We start from the raw sequence: 15,614 nt of genomic DNA, 5'->3' as shown, positions 1-15,614 counted from the left end.
TGGGGTTCAAGATGGAAAAGCATGTGTGTGGAGGATGCGGGCATCGATCCCGCTACCTCTCGCATGCTAAGCGAGCGCTCTACCATTTGAGCTAATCCCCCATCTATACACATCTGCGCAAGAGACGCGGGCGGATGAGCGGAACTGCGATGTCAGAGTTAACGATAGAACGCCACACAGTTTCATTGGAATGGAGGACTGTGTATTTTACAACATTTCTTTTGTCTTCACAGAGTGTTGAGCAAGGGGTCAACAAAAAGTAGGAATTTTAGAAAGGTGTGATACAACCGGTAAAAAGTAATCAGACTCCCAAAAGTGGAAGCAGACAAAACGGGTCGCTAGAGGTATTAAGTCAAATACAAAGCACTTTGTCTTCAAACAAAGTAGTGGGCTGCTGCCAATAAGGGTCGCTACTGACTTTAGTTCTTCTCCAATGACCTAGTAGATGGAATGGAAAGTGGGAGAAAGCACTCTTGCCCTTGTTGCTTTTTTTTTGTGCTCTGGACTGAGGTGCAGTGAGGCTAAAAAGGGGGAACTTGATGGCCACTGAGCTATGAAAGGATACCCCACAAGAGACTTTTTTGGCCTTTGATCCTCAACCCTACCCAGCTGAACTCTGTAACTCTTTCTAGCAAGCTGCCCGACTCCCCTTTTTTAATTGAATCAGGGTAACAGTAATAGGTAATTACCCTGGCAGGTAGAAGCCCAAAAATGGTTTGCCAGAGATGTGGGCCGTTTTCCACTAAAGCGGTGGAGTAAGGAAGACGCTGTTGTATCATGGGATGCAAACGGGAAAGGGTCAACAAGAAAGACGGTGTGTTATCAACGTGACGTAAAAGTTCCTTCAAGCCGGAATCGAACCAGCGACCTAAGGATTACAGTTTTCTCAACAATTTGTCAATCTACAGTCCTCCGCTCTACCAGCTGAGCTATCGAAGGATACCCCAGCTAAGGTTTTGCCAGCCTTTGATCCTCATTCCTAGCGAGCGGAAGGTGCAGAAAATGAGTGTTTGTCTCTGGGGTTCAAGATGGAAAAGCATGTGTGTGGAGTATGCGGGCATCGATCCCGCTACCTCTCGCATGCTAAGCGAGCGCTCTACCATTTGAGCTAATCCCCCATCTATACACATCTGTGCAAGAGACGCGGGCAGATGAGCGGAACTGCGATGTCAGAGTTAACGATGGAACGCCACACAGTTTCATTGGAATGGAGGACTGTGTATTTTACAACATTTCTTTTGTCTTCACAGAGTGTTGAGCAAGGGGTCAACAAAAAGTAGGAATTTTAGAAAGGTGTGATACAACCGGTAAAAAGTAATCAGACTCCCAAAAGTGGAAGCAGACAAAATGGGTCGCTAGAGGTATTAAGTCAAATACAAAGCACTTTTTCTTCAAACAAAGTAGTGGGCTGCTGCCAATAAGGGTCGCTACTGACTTTAGTTCTTCTCCAATGACCTAGTAGATGGAATGGAAAGTGGGAGATAGCACTCTTGCCCTTGTTGCTTTTTTTTTGTGCTCTGGACTGAGGTGCAGTGAGGCTAAAAAGGGGGAACTTGATGGCCACTGAGCTATGAAAGGATACCCCCCAAGAGTCTTTTTTGGCCTTTGATCCTCAACCCTACCCAGCTGAACTCTGTAACTCTTTCTAGCAAGCTGCCCGACTCCCCTTTTTTAATTGAGTCAGGGTAACAGTAATAGGTAATTACCCTGGCAGGTAGAAGCCCAAAAATGGTTTGCCAGAGATGTGGGCCGTTTTCCACTAAAGCGGTGGAGTAAGGAAGACGCTGTTGTATCATGGGATGCAAACGGGAAAGGGTCAACAAGAAAGACGGTGTGTTATCAACGTGACGTAAAAGTTCCTTCGAGCCGGAATCGAACCAGCGACCTAAGGATTACAGTTTTCTCAACATTTTGTCAATCTACAGTCCTCCGCTCTACCAGCTGAGCTATCGAAGGATACCCCAGCTAAGGTTTTGCCAGCCTTTGATCCTCATTCCTAGCGAGCGGAAGGTGCAGAAAATGAGTGTTTGTCTCTGGGGTTCAAGATGGAAAAGAATGTGTGTGGAGGATGCGGGCATCGATCCCGCTACCTCTCGCATGCTAAGCGAGCGCTCTACCATTTGAGCTAATCCCCCATCTATACACATCTGCGCAAGAGACGCGGGCGGATGAGCGGAACTGCGATGTCAGAGTTAACGATGGAACGCCACACAGTTTCATTGGAATGGAGGACTGTGTATTTTACAACATTTCTTTTGTCTTCACAGAGTGTTGAGCAAGGGGTCAACAAAAAGTAGGAATTTTAGAAAGGTGTGATACAACCGGTAAAAAGTAATCAGACTCCCAAAAGTGGAAGCAGACAAAACGGGTCGCTAGAGGTATTAAGTCAAATACAAAGCACTTTGTCTTCAAACAAAGTAGTGGGCTGCTGCCAATAAGGGTCGCTACTGACTTTAGTTCTTCTCCAATGCCCTAGTAGATGAAATGGAAAGTGGGAGATAGCACTCTTGCCCTTGTTGCTTTTTTTTGTGCTCTGGACTGAGGTGCAGTGAGGCTAAAAAGGGGGAACTTGATGGCCACTGAGCTATGAAAGGATACCCCACAAGAGTCTTTTTTGGCCTTTGATCCTCAACCCTACCCAGCTGAACTCTGTAACTCTTTCTAGCAAGCTGCCTGACTCCCCTTTTTTAATTGAGTCAGGGTAACAGTAATAGGTAATTACCCTGGCAGGTAGAAGCCCAAAAATGGTTTGCCAGAGATGTGGGCCGTTTTCCACTAAAGCGGTGGAGTAAGGAAGACGCTGTTGTATCATGGGATGCAAACGGGAAAGGGTCAACAAGAAAGACGGTGTGTTATCAACGTGACGTAAAAGTTCCTTCGAGCCGGAATCGAACCAGCGACCTAAGGATTACAGTTTTCTCAACATTTTGTCAATCTACAGTCCTCCGCTCTACCAGCTGAGCTATCGAAGGATACCCCAGCTAAGGTTTTGCCAGCCTTTGATCCTCATTCCTAGCGAGCGGAAGGTGCAGAAAATGAGTGTTTGTCTCTGGGGTTCAAGATGGAAAAACATGTGTGTGGAGGATGCGGGCATCAATCCCGCTATCTCTCGCATGCTAAGCGAGCGCTCTACCATTTGAGCTAATCCCCCATCTATACACATCTGCGCAAGAGACGCGGGCGGATGAGCGGAACTGCGATGTCAGAGTTAACGATGGAACGCCACACAGTTTCATTGGAATGGAGGACTGTGTATTTTACAACATTTCTTTTGTCTTCACAGAGTGTTGAGCAAGGGGTCAACAAAAAGTAGGAATTTTAGAAAGGTGTGATACAACCGGTAAAAAGTAATCAGACTCCCAAAAGTGGAAGCAGACAAAACGGGTCGCTAGAGGTATTAAGTCAAATACAAAGCACTTTGTCTTCAAACAAAGTAGTGGGCTGCTGCCAATAAGGGTCGCTACTGACTTTAGTTCTTCTCCAATGCCCTAGTAGATGAAATGGAAAGTGGGAGATAGCACTCTTGCCCTTGTTGCTTTTTTTTGTGCTCTGGACTGAGGTGCAGTGAGGCTAAAAAGGGGGAACTTGATGGCCACTGAGCTATGAAAGGATACCCCACAAGAGTCTTTTTTGGCCTTTGATCCTCAACCCTACCCAGCTGAACTCTGTAACTCTTTCTAGCAAGCTGCCCGACTCCCCTTTTTTAATTGAGTCAGGGTAACAGTAATAGGTAATTACCCTGGCAGGTAGAAGCCCAAAAATGGTTTGCCAGAGATGTGGGCCGTTTTCCACTAAAGCGGTGGAGTAAGGAAGACGCTGTTGTATCATGGGATGCAAACGGGAAAGGGTCAACAAGAAAGACGGTGTGTTATCAACGTGACGTAAAAGTTCCTTCGAGCCGGAATCGAACCAGCAACCTAAGGATTACAGTTTTCTCAACATTTCATCAATCTACAGTCCTCCGCTCTACCAGCTGAGCTATCGAAGGATTCCCCAGCTAAGGTTTTGCCAGCCTTTGATCCTCATTCCTAGCGAGCGGAAGGTGCAGAAAATGAGTGTTTGTCTCTGGGGTTCAAGATGGAAAAGCATGTGTGTGGAGGATGCGGGCATCGATCCCGCTACCTCTCGCATGCTAAGCGAGCGCTCTACCATTTGAGCTAATCCCCCATCTATACACATCCGCGCAAGAGACGCGGGCGGATGAGCGGAACTGCGATGTCAGAGTTAACGATGGAACGCCACACAGTTTCATTGGAATGGAGGACTGTGTATTTTACAACATTTCTTTTGTCTTCACAGAGTGTTGAGCAAGGGGTCAACAAAAAGTAGGAATTTTAGAAAGGTGTGATACAACCGGTAAAAAGTAATCAGACTCCCAAAAGTGGAAGCAGACAAAACGGGTCGCTAGAGGTATTAAGTCAAATACAAAGCACTTTGTCTTCAAACAAAGTAGTGGGCTGCTGCCAATAAGGGTCGCTACTGACTTTAGTTCTTCTCCAATGACCTAGTAGATGGAATGGAAAGTGGGAGAAAGCACTCTTGCCCTTGTTGCTTTTTTTTGTGCTCTGGACTGAGGTGCAGTGAGGCTAAAAAGGGGGAACTTGATGGCCACTGAGCTATGAAAGGATACCCCACAAGAGTCTTTTTTGGCCTTTGATCCTCAACCCTACCCAGCTGAACTCTGTAACTCTTTCTAGCAAGCTGCCCGACTCCCCTTTTTTAATTGAGTCAGGGTAACAGTAATAGGTAATTACCCTGGCAGGTAGAAGCCCAAAAATGGTTTGCCAGAGATGTGGGCCGTTTTCCACTAAAGCGGTGGAGTAAGGAAGACGCTGGTGTATCATGGGATGCAAACGGGAAAGGGTCAACAAGAAAGACGGTGTGTTATCAACGTGACATAAAAGTTCCTTCGAGCCGGAATCGAACCAGCGACCTAAGGATTACAGTTTTCTCAACATTTTGTCAATCTACAGTCCTCCGCTCTACCAGCTGAGCTATCGAAGGATACCCCAGCTAAGGTTTTGCCAGCCTTTGATCCTCATTCCTAGCGAGCGGAAGGTGCAGAAAATGAGTGTTTGTCTCTGGGGTTCAAGATGGAAAAGCATGTGTGTGGAGGATGCGGGCATCGATCCCGCTACCTCTCGCATGCTAAGCGAGCGCTCTACCATTTGAGCTAATCCCCCATCTATACACATCTGCGCAAGAGACGCGGGCGGATGAGCGGAACTGCGATGTCAGAGTTAACGATGGAACGCCACACAGTTTCATTGGAATGGAGGACTGTGTATTTTACAACATTTCTTTTGTCTTCACAGAGTGTTGAGCAAGGGGTCAACAAAAAGTAGGAATTTTAGAAAGGTGTGATACAACCGGTAAAAAGTAATCAGACTCCCAAAAGTGGAAGCAGACAAAACGGGTCGCTAGAGGTATTAAGTCAAATACAAAGCACTTTGTCTTCAAACAAAGTAGTGAGCTGCTGCCAATAAGGGTCGCTACTGACTTTAGTTCTTCTCCAATGACCTAGTAGATGGAATGGAAAGTGGGAGAAAGCACTCTTGCCCTTGTTGCTTTTTTTTTGTGCTCTGGACTGAGGTGCAGTGAGGCTAAAAAGGGGGAACTTGATGGCCACTGAGCTATGAAAGGATACCCCACAAGAGTCTTTTTTGGCCTTTGATCCTCAACCCTACCCAGCTGAACTCTGTAACTCTTTCTAGCAAGCTGCCCGACTCCCCTTTTTTAATTGAGTCAGGGTAACAGTAATAGGTAATTACCCTGGCAGGTAGAAGCCCAAAAATGGTTTGCCAGAGATGTGGGCCGTTTTCCACTAAAGCGGTGGAGTAAGGAAGACGCTGGTGTATCATGGGATGCAAACGGGAAAGGGTCAACAAGAAAGACGGTGTGTTATCAACGTGACGTAAAAGTTCCTTCGAGCCGGAATCGAACCAGCGACCTAAGGATTACAGTTTTCTCAACATTTTGTCAATCTACAGTCCTCCGCTCTACCAGCTGAGCTATCGAAGGATACCCAAGCTAAGGTTTTGCCAGCCTTTGATCCTCATTCCTAGCGAGCGGAAGGTGCAGAAAATGAGTGTTTGTCTCTAGGGTTCAAGATGAAAAAGCATGTGTGTGGAGGATGCGGGCATCGATCCCGCTACCTCTCGCATGCTAAGTGAGCACTCTACCATTTGAGCTAATCCCCAATCTATACACATCTGCGCAAGAGACGCGGGCGGATGAGCGGAACTGCGATGTCAGAGTTAACGATGGAACGCCACACAGTTTCATTGGAATGGAGGACTGTGTATTTTACAACATTTCTTTTGTCTTCACAGAGTGTTGAGCAAGGGGTCAACAAAAAGTAGGAATTTTAGAAAGGTGTGATACAACCGGTAAAAAGTAATCAGACTCCCAAAAGTGGAAGCAGACAAAACGGGTCGCTAGAGGTATTAAGTCAAATACAAAGCACTTTGTCTTCAAACAAAGTAGTGGGCTGCTGCCAATAAGGGTCGCTACTGACTTTAGTTCTTCTCCAATGTCCTAGTAGATGAAATGGAAAGTGGGAGATAGCACTCTTGCCCTTGTTGCTTTTTTTTTGTGCTCTAGACTGAGGTGCAGTGAGGCTAAAAAGGGGGAACTTGATGGCCACTGAGCTATGAAAGGATACCCCACAAGAGTCTTTTTTGGCCTTTGATCCTCAACCCTACCCAGCTGAACTCTGTAACTCTTTCTAGCAAGCTGCCCGACTCCCCTTTTTTAATTGAGTCAGGGTAACAGTAATAGGTAATTACCCTGGCAGGTAGAAGCCCAAAAATGGTTTGCCAGAGATGTGGGCCGTTTTCCACTAAAGCGGTGGAGTAAGGAAGACGCTGTTGTATCATGGGATGCAAACGGGAAAGGGTCAACAAGAAAGACGGTGTGTTATCAACGTGACGTAAAAGTTCCTTCGAGCCGGAATCGAACCAGCGACCTAAGGATTACATTTTTCTCAACATTTTGTCAATCTACAGTCCTCCGCTCTACCAGCTGAGCTATCGAAGGATACCCCAGCTAAGGTTTTGCCAGCCTTTGATCCTCATTCCTAGCGAGCGGAAGGTGCAGAAAATGAGTGTTTGTCTCTGGGGTTCAAGATGGAAAAGCATGTGTGTGGAGGATGCGGGCATCGATCCCGCTACCTCTCGCATGCTAAGCGAGCGCTCTACCATTTGAGCTAATCCCCCATCTATACACACCTGCGCAAGAGACGCGGGCGGATGAGCGGAACTGCGATGTCAGAGTTAACGATGGAACGCCACACAGTTTCATTGGAATGGAGGACTGTGTATTTTACAACATTTCTTTTGTCTTCACAGAGTGTTGAGCAAGGGGTCAACAAAAAGTAGGAATTTTAGAAAGGTGTGATACAACCGGTAAAAAGTAATCAGACTCCCAAAAGTGGAAGCAGACAAAACGGGTCGCTAGAGGTATTAAGTCAAATACAAAGCACTTTGTCTTCAAACAAAGTAGTGGGCTGCTGCCAATAAGGGTCGCTACTGACTTTAGTTCTTCTCCAATGACCTAGTAGATGGAATGGAAAGTGGGAGAAAGCACTCTTGCCCTTGTTGCTTTTTTTTTGTGCTCTGGACTGAGGTGCAGTGAGGCTAAAAAGGGGGAACTTGATGGCCACTGAGCTATGAAAGGATACCCCACAAGAGTCTTTTTTGGCCTTTGATCCTCAACCCTACCCAGCTGAACTCTGTAACTCTTTCTAGCAAGCTGCCCGACTCCACTTTTTTAATTGAGTCAGGGTAACAGTAATAGGTAATTACCCTGGCAGGTAGAAGCCCAAAAATGGTTTGCCAGAGATGTGGGCCGTTTTCCACTAAAGCGGTGGAGTAAGGAAGACGCTGTTGTATCATGGGATGCAAACGGGAAAGGGTCAACAAGAAAGACGGTGTGTTATCAACGTGACGTAAAAGTTCCTTCGAGCCGGAATCAAACCAGCGACCTAAGGATTACAGTTTTCTCAACATTTTGTCAATCTACAGTCCTCCGCTCTACCAGCTGAGCTATCGAAGGATACCCCAGCTAAGGTTTTGCCAGCCTTTGATCCTCATTCCTAGCGAGCGGAAGGTGCAGAAAATGAGTGTTTGTCTCTGGGGTTCAAGATGGAAAAGCATGTGTGTGGAGGATGCAGGCATCGATCCCGCTACCTCTCGCATGCTAAGCGAGCGCTCTACCATTTGAGCTAATCCCCCATCTATACACATCTGCGCAAGAGACGCGGGCGGATGAGCGGAACTGCGATGTCAGAGTTAACGATGGAACGCCACACAGTTTCATTGGAATGGAGGACTGTGTATTTTACAACATTTCTTTTGTCTTCACAGAGTGTTGAGCAAGGGGTCAACAAAAAGTAGGAATTTTAGAAAGGTGTGATACAACCGGTAAAAAGTAATCAGACTCCCAAAAGTGGAAGCAGACAAAACGGGTCGCTAGAGGTATTAAGTCAAATACAAAGCACTTTGTCTTCAAACAAAGTAGTGGGCTGCTGCCAATAAGGGTCGCTACTGACTTTAGTTCTTCTCCAATGACCTAGTAGATGGAATGGAAAGTGGGAGAAAGCACTCTTGCCCTTGTTGCTTTTTTTTTTGTGCTCTGGACTGAGGTGCAGTGAGGCTAAAAAGGGGGAACTTGATGGCCACTGAGCTATGAAAGGATACCCCACAAGAGTCTTTTTTGGCCTTTGATCCTCAACCCTACCCAGCTGAACTCTGTAACTCTTTCTAGCAAGCTGCCCGACTCCCCTTTTTTAATTGAGTCAGGGTAACAGTAATAGGTAATTACCCTGGCAGGTAGAAGCCCAAAAATGGTTTGCCAGAGATGTGGGCCGTTTTCCACTAAAGCGGTGGAGTAAGGAAGACGCTGTTGTATCATGGGATGCAAACGGGAAAGGGTCAACAAGAAAGACGGTGTGTTATCAACGTGACGTAAAAGTTCCTGCGAGCCGGAATCGAACCAGCGACCTAAGGATTACAGTTTTCTCAACATTTTGTCAATCTACAGTCCTCCGCTCTACCAGCTGAGCTATCGAAGGATACTCCAGCTAAGGTTTTGCCAGCCTTTGATCCTCATTCCTAGCGAGCGGAAGGTGCAGAAAATGAGTGTTTGTCTCTGGGGTTCAAGATGGAAAAGCATGTGTGTGGAGGATGCGGGCATCGATCCCGCTACCTCTCGCATGCTAAGTGAGCGCTCTACCATTTGAGCTAATCCCCCATCTATACACATCTGCGCAAGAGACGCGGGCGGATGAGCGGAACTGCGATGTCAGAGTTAACGATGGAACGCCACACAGTTTCATTGGAATGGAGGACTGTGTATTTTACAACATTTCTTTTGTCTTCACAGAGTGTTGAGCAAGGGGTCAACAAAAAGTAGTGTTGGGCGAACAGTGTTCGCCACTGTTCGGGTTCTGCAGAACATCACCCTGTTCGGGTGATGTTCGAGTTCGGCCGAACACCTGACGGTGCTCGGCCAAACCGTTCGGCCATATGGCCGAACTAAGAGCGCATGGCCGAACGTTCCCCGAACGTTCGGCTAGCGCTGTGATTGGCCGAACGGGTCACGTGGTTCGGACCCGAACGCGCTCTGATTGGCCGAACTGTCACGTGGTTCGGGTAAATAAATACCCGAACCACGTCATATCTCCGCCATTTGTCTGTGGGTTTAGCTTTGGGTAGGCAGGCAGGGTAGTTCGCGCTCCAGCCACGCTAGCCAGGGTCCCCCCTGTCATTGTGTCACTGCTGGGAACAGTAGTACACCGCTTGCTCAGCCACACTATATAGCATTCTGTTTACTGCCACTCTGTGTACCTCGCTCAGCCACACTATATAGCATTCTGTTTACTGCCACTCTGTGTCTGCTGGGAATAGTAGTACACCGCTTGCTCAGCCACACTATATAGCATTCTGTTTACTGCCACTCTGTGTACCTCGCTCAGCCACACTATATAGCATTCTGTTTACTGCCACTCTGTGTCTGCTGGGAATAGTGGTACACCGCTCGCTCAGCCACACTATATAGCATTCTGTTCACTGTTCTGTGTCTGCTTGGAATAGTGGTACACCGCTCGCTCAGCCACACTATATAGCATTCTGTTTACTGTTCTGTGTCTGCTGGGAATAGTGGTACACCGCTCGCTCAGCCACACTATATAGCATTCTGTTTACTGTTCTGTGTCTGCTGGGAATAGTGGTACACCGCTCGCTCAGCCACACTATATAGCATTCTGTTCACTGTTCTGTGTCTGCTGGGAATAGTGGTACACCGCTCGCTCAGCCACACTATATAGCATTCTGTTCACTGTTCTGTGTCTGCTGGGAATAGTGGTACACCGCTCGCTCAGCCACACTATATAGCATTCTGTTTACTGTTCTGTGTCTGCTGGGAATAGTGGTACACCGCTCGCTCATCCACACTATATAGCATTCTGTTCACTGTTCTGTGTCTGCTGGGAATAGTGGTACACCGCTCGCTCAGCCACACTATATAGCATTCTGTTCACTGTTCTGTGTCTGCTGGGAATAGTGGTACACCGCTCGCTCAGCCACACTATATAGCATTCTGTTCACTGTTCTGTGTCTGCTGGGAATAGTGGTACACCGCTCGCTCAGCCACACTATATAGCATTCTGTTTACTGTTCTGTGTCTGCTGGGAATAGTGGTACACCGCTCGCTCAGCCACACTATATAGCATTCTGTTTACTGTTCTGTGTCTGCTGGGAATAGTGGTACACCGCTCGCTCAGCCACACTATATAGCATTCTGTTTACTGTTCTGTGTCTGCTGGGAACAGTAGTACACCGCTCGCTCAGCCAGAGTATATAGCATTGTGTTTACTGCCACTCTGTGTACACCGCTCAGCCAGACTATATACCATTGTTTACTGACACTCTGTGTACACCGCTCAGCCAGACTATATACCATTGTTTACTGACACTCTGTGTACACCGCTCAGCCAGACTATATACCATTGTTTACTGCCACTCTGATTCTGCTGGGAACAGTAGTACACCGCTCGCTCAGCCAGACTATATACCATTGTTTACTGACACTCTGTGTACACCGCTCAGCCAGACTATATACCATTGTTTACTGCCACTCTGATTCTGCTGGGAACAGTAGTACACCGCTCGCTCAGCCAGACTATATACCATTGTTTACTGACACTATATAGCAGACTATATAGCATTGTGTGTACACCGCTCAGCCAGACTATATACCATTGTTTACTGACACTCTGTGTACACCGCTCAGCCAGACTATATACCATTGTTTACTGCCACTCTGATTCTGCTGGGAACAGTAGTACACCGCTCGCTCAGCCAGACTATATACCATTGTTTACTGACACTCTGTGTACACCGCTCAGCCAGACTATATACCATTGTTTACTGCCACTCTGATTCTGCTGGGAACAGTAGTACACCGCTCGCTCAGCCAGACTATATAGCATTGTGTTTACTGCCACTCTGTGTACACCGCTCAGCCACACTATATAGCATTGCGTACTCTGCCAGTCAGTGTGTATATTGCTGGGATCAGTAATACTCCACTCACCGTCAACCACTATATGAGCTCAACATGAGTTCCCCAGAGACCTCCGCTGTGAGCAGCACTCCCAACAACAGCAACAGCCAACGCCCCACGCAAGCTATAACATCCACCCCAGCAGCCAGTGGTCAGCAGCAGCCCTCCCCGGAGGAGAACGTTGTGTCCATCAGTCCGTCGCCAGAGCGATTAATGAGGGCTGCCATTGAGGAGATGATGGGGCCTGATGTGGAGGAGGAGGTCTGGCTCAGGCCAGCATCCCAAGTTAATGTTGAGGACGATGAGGGGTCTGTGTCTGGGGATGTTGGGGTGGCAGAGGTGGTGGGTGGGTCAGACTCAGGAGAAGAGTTGTATGATGAGGATGATGATCGGGACCATCTGTATGTGCCTCAGAGTCCGACCCCGGAAAACATGTTGTATCGTGTGTTTAGGTACTAAAATCTGCGTTGCCTCCCAGTAGTGTTGGGCGAACAGTGTTTGCCACTGTTCGGGTTCTGCAGAACATCACCCTGTTCGGGGTGACTATATAGCAGACTATATAGCATTGTGTTTAATGCCACTCTGTGTACACGGCTCAGCCACACTATATAGCATTGTGTTTACTTCCACTCTGTGTCTGCTGGGAACAGTAGTACACCGCTCACCCGCCACTGTATAGCATTGTGCTCTGTGTCACTGCTGACAATAGTGGTACACCGCTCACCCACCACTGTATAGCATTTCTGTACTGCCACTGTACTGCTGCCAGTCAGCGTGTACTTTAAGGATAAGTGAAATGAGGAAGAAATCCGGTGAAAGAGGGAGGGGCAAGGGAAGAGGTGTTTCCCCTGACGGTTCACGTACAGGCCACAGGGGAGCACCCAAGAAAACCCACTCAATACTGCCCATGTTGTCCAGGACAACAACCCTCACAGATCCAAAAGAACAGGACCAGATAATTACTTGGATGACCTCTCAAGCGTCCAGCAGTGGGTTAAGCAGCACCAGCACATCACGCACGAGGTCCGAGTCCTCAGCCAGTTAAAGTCTGGGCTTTCTTTGAAGACTGCACTGAGGATGTTACCATGGCGATTTGCAAGGTGTGCAAGACCCGCCTGAGCAGGGGGAAAAGTATTAACAACCTCTCCACCACCAGCATGAGCCGCCACATTCTATCCAAACATCCCACTCTGTGGGCAAACGCGGCAGGACAGGGTACCACCAGCAACACTGCCTCCCTTGGGTTCACCAGACTCACCACCAGACCCGCCTCAGCAGCAGCAGTAGCCCAGCCATTGCGTGGTTCACAACATTCACAAACATCAGACGATGCTGACACTGTCACTTTCCGGACTAGTGCTCTTGAGGTCTCCCAGTGTTCATCAAACACAACAACCAACAGCCCTTCGGTGTGCAGCGCTACGGTTGAGTTGTCTGTCTCTGAGATGTTTGAGCACAAGAGGAAATTGCCAGCAAATGACCCCCGGGCCGTGGCAGTAACAGCCAGCCAGCATAGCCAAGCTTCTGGCCTGCGAAATGCTGCCATATCGAGTGGTGGAGACAAACAGCTTCAAGGGCATGATGTCAGTGGCCATCCCACGTTACGTGGTTCCCAGCCGCTACCACTTTGCGCGCTCTGCAGTGCCTGAGTTGCATGAGCACGTGGTCAGCTAAATAACCCGAAGCTTGAAGAATGCCGTTGCCTGCAAGGTTCACCTCACCACTGACACCTGGACGAGTGCGTTCGGCCAGGGTCGATACATCTCCCTTACCGCGCACTGGGTGAACCTTGTGGAGCCTGGCAGCGATTCCTCACCTGCTACGGCGCGGGTGTTGCCCACGCCGCAAACAGCTGGATAACAACAGCAGCACCTACCTCTCTGACTCCTTCTCCTCCAACGCATCTCAAAGCTGTACCTCATCCGGAAATGCTAACCCAGCACCAGCAGCAGTAGGATCGTGGAAGCAGTGCAGCACAGCTGTTGGCATGCGTCAGCAAGCGTTGCTGAAGCTGATCTGCCTTGGGGATAAGCAGCACACAGGGGAGGAAATTTGGAGGGGAATAAAGGAACAGACGGATTTGTGGCTGGCACCGCTGGACCTGAAACCGGGCATGAAGCTAGACACCTGGCACGAACTGGCAATGTACGCAATAGAGGTGCTGGCTTGCCCGGCAGCCAGCGTTATGTCGGAACGCTGTTTCAGTGCTGCCGGAGGCATCATCACAGATCGGCGTATCCGCCTCTCCACAGAAAATGCAGACCGTCTGACTCAAATTAAAATGAATCAATCCTGGATTGGAAACGACTACGCAACACTCCTGGACCCCAACCAAGTAACATGACCGATGAACATCTGGGATGGTTTAGCGTTTCCGGTCCCTGTTTATTGAACCTCTCATCTGTATTACATTTATGACTGCATGGCGGCAAAAAGCATTGCTGCTATATCCGCACGCTTTTTGTCCTCATGCAAGGCCTGGGTTGTTGTGTCTCACAAAGCGTGGCCTTCTCCTCCTGCGCCTCCTCCTGTTCCATCACGTGTGCTGCTGCTGCTGCTGCTGCTGCTGCTGGGTTACCGTTGCCGGTCCCTGTTTATGGAACCTCTTATCTTTATTACATTTATGACTACATGGCGGTACAAAGCATGCTATCCGCACGCTTTTTGTCCTCATGCAAGGCCTGGGTTGTTGTGTCTCACAAAGCGTGGCCTTCTCCTCCTGCGCCTCCTCCTGTTCCATCACGTGTGCTGCTGCTGGGTTAGCGTTGCCGCGTGGTCCCTGTTTATTGAACCACTTATCTTTATTACATTTATGACTGCATGGTGGTACAAAGCATGCTATCCGCACGCTTCTTGTCCTCATGCAAGGCCTGGGTTGTTGTGTCTCAAAGCGTGGCCTTCTCCTCCTGCGCCACCCTCCTCCTGTTCCATCACGTGTGCTGCTGCTGGGTTAGCATTACCGGTCCCTTTTCCTGGAACCTCTTATATGTATTACATTTATGACTGCATGCCGACAAAAAGCATGTTACCTGTGCAAAGAAAACAGACATTTCCCGCATTTAAAAGACAGTTTTCCCTTTGACACTTTAAAATCGATTTTCTCAAAAACTATAAGCTCTTTTTGCTAAAAAAAAATTTTTCCTCTTGTACCCACTCCCAAGGTGCACATACCCTGTAAATTTGGGGTATGTAGCATGTAAGGAGGCTTTACAAACCACAAAAGTTCGGGTCCCCATTGACTTCCATTATGTTCGGAGTTCGGGTCGAACACCCGAACATCGCGGCCATGTTCGGCCTGTTCGGCCCGAACCCGAACATCTAGATGTTCGCCCAACACTAACAAAAAGTAGGAATTTTAGAAAGGTGTGATACAACCGGTAAAAAGTAATCAGACTCCCAAAAGTGGAAGCAGACAAAACGGGTCGCTAGAGGTATTAAGTCAAATACAAAGCACTTTGTCTTCAAACAAAGTAGTGGGCTGCTGCCAATAAGGGTCGCTACTGACTTTAGTTCTTCTCCAATGACCTAGTAGATGGAATGGAAAGTGGGAGAAAGCACTCTTGCCCTTGTTGCTTTTTTTTTGTGCTCTGGACTGAGGTGCAGTGAGGCTAAAAAGGGGGAACTTGATGGCCACTGAGCTATGAAAGGATACCCCACAAGAGTCTTTTTTGGCCTTTGATCCTCAACCCTACCCAGCTGAACTCTGTAACTCTTTCTAGCAAGCTGCCCGACTCCCCTTTTTTAATTGAGTCAGGGTAACAGTAATAGGTAATTACCCTGGCAGGTAGAAGCCCAAAAATGGTTTGCCAGAGATGTGGGCCGTTTTCCACTAAAGCGGTGGAGTAAGGAAGACGCTGTTGTATCATGGGATGCAAACGGGAAAGGGTCAACAAGAAAGACGGTGTGTTATCAACGTGACGTAAAAGTTCCTTCGAGCCGGAATCGAACCAGCGACCTAAGGATTACAGTTTTCTCAACATTTTGTCAATCTACAGTCCTCCGCTCTACCAGCTGAGCTATCGAAGGATACCCCAGCTAAGGTTTTGCCA

The 15,614-nt window shown here is 48.1% G+C and overlaps 14 non-coding genes across 14 annotated transcripts; all 14 read right to left on the bottom strand.

The window, feature by feature from the left end:
• Window positions 1-28: 28 nt before the first annotated feature.
• TRNAA-AGC (transfer RNA alanine (anticodon AGC)) lies at window positions 29-101 on the bottom strand. The gene has a single exon. It is a non-coding gene; the product is annotated as a tRNA-Ala (tRNA).
• Window positions 102-840: 739 nt separating this feature from the next.
• On the bottom strand, window positions 841-939 carry TRNAY-GUA (transfer RNA tyrosine (anticodon GUA)). The gene is made up of 2 exons: window positions 903-939; window positions 841-876 (listed from the first exon to the last, which is right to left on the bottom strand). It is a non-coding gene; the product is annotated as a tRNA-Tyr (tRNA).
• Window positions 940-1,857: 918 nt separating this feature from the next.
• On the bottom strand, window positions 1,858-1,956 carry TRNAY-GUA (transfer RNA tyrosine (anticodon GUA)). Its single transcript has 2 exons — window positions 1,920-1,956; window positions 1,858-1,893 (listed from the first exon to the last, which is right to left on the bottom strand). It is a non-coding gene; the product is annotated as a tRNA-Tyr (tRNA).
• A 106-nt stretch (window positions 1,957-2,062) lies between these two features.
• TRNAA-AGC (transfer RNA alanine (anticodon AGC)) lies at window positions 2,063-2,135 on the bottom strand. Its single transcript has one exon. It is a non-coding gene; the product is annotated as a tRNA-Ala (tRNA).
• A 738-nt stretch (window positions 2,136-2,873) lies between these two features.
• Window positions 2,874-2,972, bottom strand: TRNAY-GUA (transfer RNA tyrosine (anticodon GUA)). The gene is made up of 2 exons: window positions 2,936-2,972; window positions 2,874-2,909 (listed from the first exon to the last, which is right to left on the bottom strand). It is a non-coding gene; the product is annotated as a tRNA-Tyr (tRNA).
• A 917-nt stretch (window positions 2,973-3,889) lies between these two features.
• TRNAY-GUA (transfer RNA tyrosine (anticodon GUA)) lies at window positions 3,890-3,988 on the bottom strand. The gene is made up of 2 exons: window positions 3,952-3,988; window positions 3,890-3,925 (listed from the first exon to the last, which is right to left on the bottom strand). It is a non-coding gene; the product is annotated as a tRNA-Tyr (tRNA).
• A 106-nt stretch (window positions 3,989-4,094) lies between these two features.
• TRNAA-AGC (transfer RNA alanine (anticodon AGC)) lies at window positions 4,095-4,167 on the bottom strand. The gene has a single exon. It is a non-coding gene; the product is annotated as a tRNA-Ala (tRNA).
• Window positions 4,168-4,905: 738 nt separating this feature from the next.
• TRNAY-GUA (transfer RNA tyrosine (anticodon GUA)) lies at window positions 4,906-5,004 on the bottom strand. Its single transcript has 2 exons — window positions 4,968-5,004; window positions 4,906-4,941 (listed from the first exon to the last, which is right to left on the bottom strand). It is a non-coding gene; the product is annotated as a tRNA-Tyr (tRNA).
• Window positions 5,005-5,110: 106 nt separating this feature from the next.
• Window positions 5,111-5,183, bottom strand: TRNAA-AGC (transfer RNA alanine (anticodon AGC)). The gene has a single exon. It is a non-coding gene; the product is annotated as a tRNA-Ala (tRNA).
• Window positions 5,184-5,922: 739 nt separating this feature from the next.
• On the bottom strand, window positions 5,923-6,021 carry TRNAY-GUA (transfer RNA tyrosine (anticodon GUA)). The gene is made up of 2 exons: window positions 5,985-6,021; window positions 5,923-5,958 (listed from the first exon to the last, which is right to left on the bottom strand). It is a non-coding gene; the product is annotated as a tRNA-Tyr (tRNA).
• A 918-nt stretch (window positions 6,022-6,939) lies between these two features.
• On the bottom strand, window positions 6,940-7,038 carry TRNAY-GUA (transfer RNA tyrosine (anticodon GUA)). The gene is made up of 2 exons: window positions 7,002-7,038; window positions 6,940-6,975 (listed from the first exon to the last, which is right to left on the bottom strand). It is a non-coding gene; the product is annotated as a tRNA-Tyr (tRNA).
• A 106-nt stretch (window positions 7,039-7,144) lies between these two features.
• TRNAA-AGC (transfer RNA alanine (anticodon AGC)) lies at window positions 7,145-7,217 on the bottom strand. The gene has a single exon. It is a non-coding gene; the product is annotated as a tRNA-Ala (tRNA).
• Window positions 7,218-7,956: 739 nt separating this feature from the next.
• Window positions 7,957-8,055, bottom strand: TRNAY-GUA (transfer RNA tyrosine (anticodon GUA)). The gene is made up of 2 exons: window positions 8,019-8,055; window positions 7,957-7,992 (listed from the first exon to the last, which is right to left on the bottom strand). It is a non-coding gene; the product is annotated as a tRNA-Tyr (tRNA).
• Window positions 8,056-15,492: 7,437 nt separating this feature from the next.
• TRNAY-GUA (transfer RNA tyrosine (anticodon GUA)) lies at window positions 15,493-15,591 on the bottom strand. The gene is made up of 2 exons: window positions 15,555-15,591; window positions 15,493-15,528 (listed from the first exon to the last, which is right to left on the bottom strand). It is a non-coding gene; the product is annotated as a tRNA-Tyr (tRNA).
• Window positions 15,592-15,614: the final 23 nt, after the last annotated feature.

Source organism: Hyperolius riggenbachi, chromosome 4 (genome assembly GCF_040937935.1).
Source record: "Hyperolius riggenbachi isolate aHypRig1 chromosome 4, aHypRig1.pri, whole genome shotgun sequence".
Taxonomy (NCBI): Eukaryota; Metazoa; Chordata; class Amphibia; order Anura; family Hyperoliidae; genus Hyperolius; species Hyperolius riggenbachi.
Note: the sequence above shows the minus strand (reverse complement) of the source record. Positions and strands in the feature narration are given on the sequence as shown.